This window comes from Papaver somniferum, unplaced genomic scaffold (assembly GCF_003573695.1).
Source record: "Papaver somniferum cultivar HN1 unplaced genomic scaffold, ASM357369v1 unplaced-scaffold_19, whole genome shotgun sequence".
Classification (NCBI taxonomy): Eukaryota; Viridiplantae; Streptophyta; class Magnoliopsida; order Ranunculales; family Papaveraceae; genus Papaver; species Papaver somniferum.
Genome location: NW_020628818.1, coordinates 3493672 through 3506929, shown reverse-complemented (window position 1 = coordinate 3506929; position 13258 = coordinate 3493672).

Below are 13258 nucleotides of genomic sequence, written 5' to 3'. Positions count from 1 at the left end.
CATTATTAGATATATTTTTTTGATTTTTTGCTTGATTTCTACTTCTTGACAGACAAGTAGAACTTCCGATCAATGACGTGTCTTATAGAAATATTATCTCCTGCCTTGAGAGGTGCTTCCATGATTAAAAGCAGCAGCATCAATAACATAAACATTACGATCACGCTTCAAAACCACATTCGTTCTTCCATGTTCATGGACAAGAGTGATTGCTACTTCTTGTTCTTATTGGATCCAAAATGAAACTCTCAACCGAGTCGTCAAGGAACCGAATCTTTTCTTCTCTAATATTAGACCCTGAGAGTTTCTTTTGGATGCTCATGATGGTTGTAAAATTGTATTTTTGTTAGGTGATAATTAGAATGATAATGAATAATCACCCACTAATTTTCTGAATTTATACTCATTCACGAGGTGATGGGAAATGAGATTGAGGAAAAACCACCCACTAATTTTCTGAAACAGTTAAAATGGAGGAGATGATTTAGTAGTCATCTGTGTACTAAAGAGTTAAAGATGGTGGAAATGTTAGGTTTGTGTTAAAGGAATTTGCAGGCAGATGGGTCTTTTGTTTTTATGAGCAGTGACAATGTAGTGCAGGTGCAATGGGTGGGTGTTTCAGAGAAAGATCATAATGTAGGAAGAAGAGAGTATCAGAAGGTATTTAGTGTTACGTTTGATGAGGGTTTTGTAGACCCACATTATCTAATTATTAAGGTAGGAAGAAGAGAGTATCAGAAGGTGTAAGTCAACGAGCGAGTACTAGGAAGTGGGTCACTATGTTCCTTGTTCAAGTACACCCGTGGCTGTGCTGTGGACAGTGTTAGAGGCTATTGGGAGGAGATACTGATTTGATGGGAAGAAGAGAGTGAGAGTCCAACAATGCTACATTCACCGGGTGATGAATCCCGTGAATATCATCACCGCAAGACAGTGGGATCCATAGCCCACCCTCTACAAGCTCCTGTGGGTTCCAGAGGCTGTGAAGTGCGGTGATATTCACGGTGAAAACCGCGGTCAACGTAGCATCACTCGTGAGAGACGGCGAAGTGAGTAAATTTGCATCGAGAGTTGTTCCGTTGCTCGTCACCGACCTTATCCCAAGCCTAGTTAGCAATACGGGATTTGGCATGCGTACGGGCATTATTTGGACTCATGGAAATCAAATTCGGAACCCATACATACGTATATAATTGGTTTTAAAGATACGCATTCAGCATACAAAATTGGGCGTGTATTAAATGTGAAGAAGGATAAATATGCTGGAAATGTTGGGTTTGTGTACTAATGCGAATGCGAGGAGATGATATACCACACCCTTGCACGTGGGAGTTACTTGGTATCAGACAGGTGAAGATAAAAAACCAAACGGGATTTTCCGACTGGTGGTTTGCTAATGGTTTGGTCCAGTGATGTTGCACGCTTTAGTGCCAACCAGAAAAAATGTTGCATTCTATAGTAGTCCTGCGTCTTATGTTTCCTTTCAGAAATGTGTACTGTCTCACTTTTCTTGTCCTAAGCTTTTTCGCATGTGCTACTGCTACGTACCTGGCTTTTTCTCAACCTTCTTTTGATTGAACCATAGTCGGTTCTCTCATTTCACCGTGTCAACTTTTTATCTGCTATATTCACAACTCATCTAAAATTATTTGATGCTTGTTTCCAGGGTCAGCTCTGCTTGTCTGTTGGTAGGCGCGTCTCCCAGTTTTACCGGTAGGAAATACATTAGTGAATATCTTCTGATACTGGTAAAATATGTTTGAATTTGTGCTTGTTTTAGCTGCTGAGCTTATATTCGGTTGTATTGGCAGGCCTGGCATGATTTTCTTGTCTTTGCTTCGCCTAGATTTTGCCAGCCATTGGCTGGAAATGTACGGGTATTATTTTGTTGGTTAAACTTCAACATAGAAGTCACTAACAAGCTGGTTAGGACAAGATTAAGAAATTGATGTAATCCTAAGGGAATTAGAAGTCATCTAGTTCTAAGAAAAGAAAAGACATGTAATAAGGTAATAGGATTAGGAAAAGGAATTCATAGTTCTATATATATATGATCACCAAAGTTGTGGTTGATCATATGAGCAAGATTAGAGCTTGTGTTTAGTTTTGAGAGATTTTCTAAACATCAATAAAGAGAGTTGTCTTTATATAAGCTAAGTTTCATCTTGCAGTTGCCATTAATTGGTATCAGAGCCTGTTTCCGAGCCATGGAAAACGAAACCACCATTGTGGGTGCAAAACAGTTCACGCCACCATCAATACAAGTTCCAATCCTAAACGCCACAAACTACACAGTATGGGCCATGAGAATGAAGGTACTGATGAAAATCTACAAAGTTTGGGAAACAATTGATCCTGGTAAATTGGACCCAGACAAAAACAATGTTGCCATTGGATTACTCTTTCAAGCAATACCAGAATGTCTTGTTCTACAAGTTGGTGAACAGGAAACTTCAAAGAAAATTTGGGATGCAATAAAGGCACGTAATCTCAGAGCTGATCGAGTTAAAGAAGCCCGTCTGCAAACCTTAATGTCTGAATTTGAAAGAGTGAAGATGAAAGACACTGATACTATTGATAGCTTTGCAGGAAAGCTATTAGAGATAGCCTCAAAAGCTGCGTCACTTGGACAATCCATTGATGAAGATGAACTGGTAAAGAAGTTTCTCAATAGTTTACCAAGAACCAAGTATATTCATATCATAGCTTCTCTCGAACAAGTCTTAGATTTAAAGAAGACTAGCTATGAAGATATAATTGGAAGATTGAAAGCATATGAAGAAAGAATCCTTGATGAAGAAAACAATGGAGAAACTCAAGGAAAACTCTTTTACACAAACTCTTACCAACAAAACTCTGCGACAAGAGGAAGAGGTCGTGGAAGAGGTGGTAGAGGAAACAGAGGCCGAGGAAGGGGAGGAACGTTTAACTCACAAGATAGAACAACAAGTCAGGATGATCAAAACCAAGGGAAAGAAAAGAAGGACAGATCAAACATTATTTGTTACAGATGTGATAAACCAGGACACTTGTCCTCTGTATGCCCTGAAGGAATACAAAAGATGGAAGAAACAAACAAGAATGAAACAAGGGAAGCAGATACAGCTCTTTTCATGCACGAAGTTGTATTCTTAAACGAAGGGAAACTAATACCAAAGAACTACGAATCAAAGGATGGAGAAGAAGGAATCTGGTATTTATATAATGGAGCCAGCAATCACATGACTGGTAAGAGACACTACTTTTTTGAACTCAATGAGAAAATCAAAGGACAAGTGAAGTTTGGGGATGGATCTTCTGTAGAAATTGAAGGGAAATGATAAATTCTATTTCAGAGCAAGACCGGAGAACAGAAGCTTGTCACAAAAATCTACTTCATCCCAAACTTACAAAGCAACATTCTAAGTTTAGGACAAGCTACAGAAGTTGGATGTGATGTTAGAATGCGACAAGATTATCTAACAGTTCATGACCCAAGTGGAAGACTTTTAGTTAGAGTCTCACGCTCACAGAATAGACTCTACAAGATAAGTCTCGTGATTGGAAGGCCATTGTGTCTGAATATGAGACTGGAAGATCAGACATGGAAGTGGCACGCAAGGTTAGGACACATAAGCTTTAGAGCTTTAAAGGCAATGTCTCAGAACAAGATGGTTCGAGGACTACCACAGATAAATGATGAAGCAAAAATCTGTGAATCATGTTTAGTTGGGAAACAAACTCGTCAAGGTTTCCCAAAAGCAACAACATTCAGAGCCTCAAAGCCATTAGAGCTTCTTCATGCTGATTTATGTGGTCCTATTACACCACAAACCCTTGCAAATAACAAATACATATTTGTTATTATAGATGACTTCTCAAGATATATGTGTTCTATTCTTATGAAAGAAAAGAGTGAAGCATTTGACAGATTCAAAGCTTTCATAAATCTGATAGAAAAAGAGTTAAAAGAGGAGGTAAAAATGCTTAGAACTGATAGAGGAGGAGAGTTCACTTCCTTAGAGTTCAACAAGTTCTGTGAGTCAAATGGAATCAAAAGGAAACTCATAGCACCATATACACCACAACAAAACGGAGTGGTGGAGAGGAGAAACAAGACTCTAATGGAGATGACAAGAAGTTCTTTAAAGGCTATGCAGGTACCTAATTATCTATGGGGAGAAGCTGTACGACACTCCACATACCTAATAAACAGGATACCTACGAAATCTCTAAAAGACATGACTCCATATGAAAGTTTGCGAAAGAGAAAACCAAACATAGATCATTTAAGAGTGTTTGGTTGCAAAGCATACGCAAAAGTTGATTCTGCAACTCTTAAGAAACTGGATGATCGATCTCAGACTCTTGTGAATCTAGGAATTGAGCCTGGATCCAAAGCTTACAGATTATTCAATCCAATAACGAAAAGAGTGATAGTGAGTCGAGATCTGGTATTCGATGAAAAAGCAAACTGGAACTGGAAAGAAACTAATGATGGACCAAGTAGGGATCCAGGAATGTTTCACATGAGATGGGGTCAAGTAATTGATGAAGGCGAAGGACCCATAATCATCAATACCAATGGAAACAATGATGTTAATCAAGAAGAAGAAGAGAATAATGAAAACACTGAGAATAACGAAGAAGTAGAAGAAAAAGAAAAAGAAGAAGAAGAAGAAGAAGAGATCGATGAAATAACTCGACCCATTCCACTGTGAAAATCAACAAGACAGATATAAAAGCCACAGTACCTGGAGGATTATGTTCTTCAAGCTGCAGAAGAATGTGAGATTATGCTACTTTCTGTTAATGATGAACCAAGGAATTTTCAGGAAGCAAAGGTCTCGACTAAATGGACACAAGCATGTAGAGAAGAATTATTTCAATCAACAGAAACAAGACTTGGTTTCTAGTTGATAATCCAGGTGGGGTAAAAGTGATTGGTCTTAAGTGGATCTTCAAAATAAAACGGAATGTTGATGGTAGTGTCAACAAATATAAGGCAAGACTTTTAGCTAAGGGATACGTTTAAGAATCAGGCATAGACTTTGATGAAGTTTTCGCACCAGTTGCTAGACTAGAGACAATTCGTCTCTTAATAGCAGAAGCAGCATCAAACTCATGGGAAATTCACCACTTAGACGTTAAGACAGCATTCTTACATGGTGAATTGCGAGAAGATGTGTATGTTGAACAACCAGAACGTTTTGAAGTAAAAGGACAAGAGCATAAGGTTTATAAGTTATCAAAAACTCTATATGGTCTAAGACAAGCTCCTCGAGCCTGGAATAGAAAGTTAGATCAAATTTTAAGAGAAATCAGATTTGTTAAGTGCTCTACAGAAACATCAGTATACAGAAGAGAAGAAAAGGGAACGCTTCTTGTGATTGCAATCTATATAGATGATCTATTTTTGACTGGCAACTTCCTTAAGGTGATCAATGAGTTCAAGAGAGAAATGTCATCAAAGTTTGAGATGTCAGACCTCGGAAAACTCACTTATTACCTTGGCATAGAAGTCCACCAAGGAATAGATGGGATTCAGATTAAACAAGAAGCTTATGCAAGGAGTTTGGACTTAAAGTTTCAAAGGCACAAGAAGAAGCTGAGATTGATCCAACGAGTTATAGAAGAAATGTTGGATGCCTTAGATACTTGTTACATACAAGACCAGACTTGGCTTTCTCTGTGGGAGTAGCAAGCCGTTATATGCAGAGTCCACGCAAGTCTCATGGTGATGTAATAAAGCAGATATTGAGATATCTAAGAGGAACAATCAGCTATGGATTGAAGTATGGTCGAGGAGGATCAAAAGGAATTGTTGGGTATAGTGACAGCAGTCATAATATTGACCAAGATGATCGAAAAAGTACAACTGGTCATATATTTTATCTAAGAGAAGCACCTATTACATGGTGTTCACAGAAGCAAGACGTTGTAGCCCTCTCATCCTGTGAAGCTGAGTTTATGGCTGCAACAGAAGCAGCTAAACAATCAATATAGCTTCAAGAACTGTTGGGTGAAATCAAAGGAAGAGAACCTGAAAAAGTTTTCATCAAGATTGATAATAAGTCTGCAACTGCACTCACTAAAAATCCAGTGTTTCATGGGAAGACGAAACACATTCACAAAAGGTATCATTTCATACGAGAATGCATCGAGAAGGAGGTCATTAACGTTGAACACATACCAGGAACTGAGCAGAAAGCATATATATTGACAAAGGCATTAGCTCGGATCAAGTTTGAAGAAATGAGACAATTGATTGGAGTACAAGATATGTCAGGGTAAGGTTGAAGCTTAACGGGGAGAATGTTGGTTAAACTTCAACATAGAAGTCACTAACAAGCTGGTTAGGACAAGATTAGGAAATTGATGTAATCCTAAGGGAATTAGAAGTCATCTAGTTCTAAGAAAAGGAAAGACATGTAATAAGGTAATAGGATTAGGAAAAGGAATTCATAGTTCTATATATATATGATCACCAAAGTTGTGGTTGATCATATGAGCAAGATTAGAGCTTGTGTTTAGTTTTGAGAGATTTTCTAAACATCAATAAAGAGAATTGTCTTTATATAAGCTAAGTTTCATCTTGCAGTTGCCATTATATTTTGTCTGAAATGATTGGCGTATCATCCTAGTTCCATTCTTAATAAAGCTTTTTTTGTACGGGAAAAAATCTATTTAGGATTTGTCTTCTTGAGATTCTGTGCTTAATTAAACACTTGTTAATTTTATCATCCGTTTCAGCACTCTCCTATCAGGCAAGGCAAGTCATAAAGATGTCAAAAGACCGTACAAATTGACTCTTTGATGCAAAAAAATTTATTGATGAGATTTAATCAATTACAGGGATATCCAACCTTGGATTTCTTGTGGAAGATCAGTCCAATAACTAAAACTAGTTCTCATAACTCTAGCTCTCTTTGCTAGTTTATCAGCAACACTATTTGCATTCCTCCTAACTGAAATGCATCTCCAATGAGACTTTAAGTTATAATGAGGTAATTTAAAGGATTCAATTATTGTACTCAGACTCAGTGACATTCATTTAACTGGCTGATTAGCCACATCCAACACAGCTCCGCAAAGGAGCTCACAACACTACCAACTGCTTAGCAGTTCCTAGAATAAACTTTGCCTACAGCATCTTCCTTGACAATCTTCTTCAAATCCTTAGTAAAGGAACTAGGGATGATCTCAACAAACTCTCCAGTAGGGTGGTAGCTTGCCAGCAGATTTGCTGCTCTGTTAGCTTCACGAAATGTATGGACTGCACTGCACGTCTGCAGTTGACTACGAAGTCTTCTTATAGACTCCCACACCACACATGATGGCACATGCATAGATCGATCCTTCCCGAGTTCAAAGATCACGCACATAAGCCTTGATTAATTCTTCCTCTCTCTGGGCTACACTGAACTGTGGTTTTTCTCCCTCCCTCAGAAGGCTTTTTTTTTTTTTTTTTTGAGAGAGAGAGAAAGAGCTTGACGCCTGGCCAATCGGGCTATTTCCCGTTGCAAGTTCCTAGTTGTACAAGTTAGGGTTCATCTGCTTTACGGTTGGATAGAAAACATGGAAGTTTTCTTCGGTTCTTGTTTTGATCCTATCAATTTTGGTTTTATATAGAGAAAACAACCAATATAAACATGTCGTACTGGAAGCTCAAGAAAGTTTTCAAAAAAAACAAGATATCAAATAAGAAATATCAATATCATTGATCGAATTTTAAACTTAACTGTTGTTCCGCTCCTATTGCATTATATAAGATAAATTAAAGTCTTAATTGAGTTTTTGCTTGATTTCTACTTCTTGACAGACAAGTTGAACTTTCGATCAATGACGTGCCTTATAGAAATATTTTCTCCTGCCTTGATACGTGCTTCCATGATTAAAGCAGCAGCATCAATGACACAAACATTACGATCACGCTTCAAAACCACATTCGTTCTTCCATGTTCATGAACAAGAGTGATTGCTACTTCTTGTTCTTTCTCACTCACTCTTATTGGATACAAAATGCAACTCTCAACCGATTCGCCAAGCAACCGAATCTTTTCTTCTCTGATATCAGACCCTGAGAGTTTCTTTTGGATACTCATACTCATGTAAAATTGTATTTTCTAGGTGATAATTAGGTGATGGAGAATGAGATTGATCTTCTCAGATCTCTTAGCTATATATACAAGTAGTAGTGGAGATGAATCCGTAGCAGTAACTGATTCGTTTTCTTCTCCTCTTTGAACTAAAGACAAGAAAGGGTTAAAGATGGAAGAGATGATTTAGTAGTCATCATCTCGCATGTGCTACTGCTCGTCTGCTACGGAATTTACCGATATTGATAGTGATGTTGCATGCTTTAGTGTCCACCAGAAAAGATGTTGCATGCTATAGTGGTCTTGCCGCTCCTGCGTCTTATGTTTCCTTTCAGAAATGTGTACTACGTACGTCTCACTTTTCTATCGTCCTTCTTTTCTTGTCCTAAGCTTTTGTTTCCTCGCATGTGATACTGCTACGTACCTGGCTTTGATGCTCCTATGACCTCTAGTTTGGAAAAGAAAAAAAAAATAATAAAGAAAGAAAGAAAGAAATTTGTTGGCAAGGTCTTTGGCCGAGAATGTTTTTCTTCCGATAATTTGAATAAGTAATCTTTGAAAATGTTACCTGCAACGTTTCAGCCGAACGCACTCATCCTATGGCCAAGCACTATGATATTTTTATTAACTGATTCTGGGTATAACTAATATTTTGGAAGTTGGACCATTTCGTTGCTTATCTATGCATGTATAGCTAATCTAATTCAAATAATCCGAGTCAATCTACTGTCTCATGGCAAAACCTAGCATGTATGTTAACAACCATTTCATTTCATCTATTTTCTTGTTTGTTCTTAAGGAAATTACACACACGTTGTTTCTGTTATGTCAGAGTCGTTGAGGGTCTTGGTAAATTGTTTATGCAGGGAAAGAGGGACACAGTGAGAGAATAGTAGTTGGTGATAAATGATAATGCACTTTATCTTGTAACAAATTGGAAACAAACTATCGTTTCTAGAACCTTCTTATAGAATCCTATTCTTGTGGCTTGAAATCCAAATTTTTTTGGGGGCTTTTTTTGATCATGAAATAGCAAATCCAATAGCCACTTATCCTATTATTGAATTAGTGTTAATTAGGGTGATTAAGTAAACTAATTACGATGAGTGTATGAATTAGGATTAATCACTGCACTTTTTTTTTTTTATGAATAAGGCATTTCATTGAAAAGGACTAAAGATCCTACGAGGCTTAGGTTACAAAAAGAGTAGAGCCATCTAATATTGATCCACACGAGGATACGTTGATATTAGATTTATCTACTAATAGTTGGTTTTCAATACAAGTTGGAGGAGTGTTTCCCCACAAAATAGGATAGCTTAAGGATTTAACATGTTTTGCTAGAATGTCTGCTACCTTGTTTCCTTGTCTTGGAACAAAATAAAAACCTAGGAAATTATTACATAATTGAGCCAGTCTTTTTGCTTCATCTAAATATGCTTTTGTACGCCAAGAGATGTCTGAGTTCTTTCCATGCAAGAATTTGAACAGGCTTTCACAATCTCCTTCTATGCTGAAGTTTTCCAATCCATTTTCCTGTGCCCAAGCAGCTTGATATACCCCTACAGCTTCTGCTTCTTGTGGATCTTGAGATGTGGACTGGCCAGCTTTTCCTCCTCATGTGTTACCTGCATTGTCTCTCAAGATTATAGCATAACTGGAAGGTAAGATGTTAGAAATCCAAGCAGCATCAACATTGATTTTAAAGTTTTTTCCTAGTGGTGCCTTCCAGACAGCTGCTATATTGTTCTTCTGATGGTTGGTTTTTGTACTCTGTGAACTCCTTTTATTTGACCAGAAAGCAATATATCCTTGAATTTCCAGAGCTAAAGATTTAGCGGATGTTGATTTGTTTTCAAATACTCTGTTTCACCTCTCCTTCTAGATGAACCCATCTTAGTTAGCATTAGTTCCAATGAGATCTCTCTTCTAGGGTTATTGATCCAATCCTTATAGAGTGATAGGAAGTTACTGGAATTGTCTATGTTAAGAGAAATTGGGTTGGGAGCTAGGTTCCATACTTCTGTGGCATAGGGGCAATGTAGTAGAAGATGTTCAGTAGTTTCGGTTGCAGTTCCACACATAGTACATTGTAGCTCTACATCCCTTACCTTCCCATACAATTTAAAGTTAGTAGAAAGAGCATTTTGTTAACATTTCCAAAGAAACAATTTAATTTTTTGTGATATATCTAATTTCCATATAGTTGTCCAAAAAGATTCAGGTAGGTCTAGACTAACTATTTCAGTATTAGTTTCATTCTGTTTATCATACAAGGACTTAACTGTGTAATCTCCTGACTTTGTTAAAGTCCATCTTAGTTGATCTTTTCTAATGATATGGTTCTTATCTTTAAATAGGGGAATGTTCCTAATTTTGTTAGTTATTTCTGCAGGTATAATAGAGTTTATGATATCCATATCCCAAGAGCTAAAGATTGGGTCATTCAGTTCTGATACTAAGTTAATGTGAGTGTATTGAACTAGACAAATGTTTTTGAAGGTGTATGTTAATCCTGGGATCCATTTTTCCTTTCAGATATTGATATCCCAACCATTACCCACTTCCCAGAATCTATATTTATATATTAGTTTTAAACCTTGACTGATGCAGTTCCAGGTCCAAGAACCATTGGTTTTTTGCTTTGGCTCTAAGAGCTAAGGAATTTCGAAAATATATATAACCCATTGTTCTAAAATAGATTTGCTTATCACAGTAATATTGGTTTATTACCAACCCCCAAACCTTCATTATAGATTATGGCATAAAATCTTTCAGTATACTTGCTAGGGTCTTCTCAACTTCTGTTTTGAAGTACTGGGAAGTGAGAGGAGCTCTTAATAACTTCCGGGGGAGCAAACTTATCTTTTCAAATTAGGGAAGTAGATCCTAACCTGTTCATCATCACCTTTAGGAATAATGAAGTCTTTGCATGGATCTCAACCGATGGACCTGTTGGGGTTTTGTTCCGTATACATAACCATATGGATGAAATTGTACTTTAGGTGACAGTTTTTAAAGCAAAACAGTGATCTAATGCTGTCAAAACCGTGGCTAAAAGGCTATTTCGGGATTAAAGTGTCTACAAGGTTTGTTTGGATTAGGAAACTCGTATGACGGTTTGGAGGAGTTTTTTTCCAAGTTTAGGGTTTCCTAATTAAGGTGTTAGACTATTTTTAGGAGTTTTCTAAGACTTGAGGAGCAAGGATTAACTACTATATAAGAGGGATTATACGGTGAGGAGAAATCATTCTCTTGGTTAATTCTCTTGAAGAATCCTCTCTTTATGAGAGTGTTAGGGTCACAAATGTTGTGTCCTATAATGGTTGGTGACTGGGCAAATCAATGTGAGAAGAGAGACTTGTAGTGAGAACAGGTATGGGAGAAATCTAGGATTTCTAGGGTTCATATGGGGAAGCTAGAATTCATGATGTTCTTCATGTTCTTGTCTAAAGTCGAAGCAACCATGGCGGTGGAGGTTTATGGAAGAAGGAGAGGAAGAGGTAAACTCTTTGTAATATGTCCTGTTGTTTCTAACATTTAGCGCTAGTGGGTTACATAACTAGTTGATTATATAATGTGTGTCGATGTAATAACTTGTTATGATAATGAAGATTCTCGGGGTGGTTTTGGCCATGGATGTAGCCTACAAAGGTGAACCACGTAATCTTTGTGTCGTGTGTGATTGTCTATTATCGTATCTATCATATATTCGTGCTAGTATTATTCGATCATGCTAATCTAAAGATGTAAGTAAAGGATTCGAGATAAGTTATCCAAAGTAGGATGTTTCGTGGAATTTACTTCTATGGAAACATGTTGGTTCGAGATGAACGTAACCTCGGTTTCCCGACAGGACCTTGGTATTTATTCGGGAATGTTCTTGCGGCAACAACAGCTTACCAAGGAATGAGTATCTCTACAGATAAGGTCAAGGAAATTCCTCTATGGGATACTTTGTCTAACACTAAGTCCGAACACAGGAAAAACCATGAAATGATAGGGTTAATTGCAAGTAAGATCGGTCAGGTATCAAGTGTTTTCAAAGGAAGTGAAACACCTGATTTCCAACCAAGAGTTCTTGTTTGGGTTAATATTGAAAAGATCGTAGTGGATCACTTGTTAGTCAAAGTAGAAAGATTCCCAGTCAGTTCTATCTATTTCAACTATTTGAACCCACCTTCTAAGTTTTATACGCGTTGTTTGCGTCTAGGGAACAAAGTAGGTGACTGTGCCATTCTAAATGGCAGACCCCTAGAAGATATCTATGATATCTCTGTAGATTCACCATACCCAAGTGATGATATGAACTGGTTGAACGATGAACTATTATAAATCTGGAACCTTAAAAACAATCATGATTGTCATGGGAAAACTGTTCTTGTGGATTCTTATCTATATCAACTAGGATTACGTGAGACTTTCATTTATTTTTAGGAAATATGTGCAAGAAACTGCTTTTCAATATCATCAACAATCCTATGAAGTTCTTGGATCGTTCGTAATTGAAGAGGATATGCCTTAAACATCGTCAACTGTTTTAGGAAAACGAACATTTCCTTTCAACTTGCAGGAAAACTTCATTCCTCTACCGGACTCGGAGGATGAATCGTTTTGTTCTGCGAACTCGGAAACTTTCCAGTTATTGCTGAGCCTAGATCTTCATAATCGGTGCTACAGAACGGATCCGGTCTTCTGCAGGATATCTCTAACCCGGTTCAAGTTCGGAGTTCTGGTTCTCCCCCTCATGTGGGGAGAAGACTTCTTTTAACTCTTTTGAAAATGCTAGGGACTCATTCGAATCCCCAATTCCAGCTATCCCCTTATATCCAAATCCCTCTGTCTCCTCTTCATTCCCTGATATCGAAACCCAAATTTTCATTTCCTCCAATTTTAAAACTCTTATAACTCATCCAAAATCAGCTTTTAAAATCTCTGTATCTAATTTTTTATCTTCATCTCCTTCGGCAAATCGTTGTTCTTCTTCCTCAATTAATGAAAACATCCTACAAATTGACCAATATGGATCCAATATTGAACAGAAAGTTCAATCAAGTGCCATCTTTCTAGTTCCATTCCCAAACTTAACCCCTTTGAAGCAGCAGGAGGAGACATAGGTAATTTTTTATAACCATCTCTTTGATTATTACTATAACCTTCTTTTGCTTTATTTAAAGAGG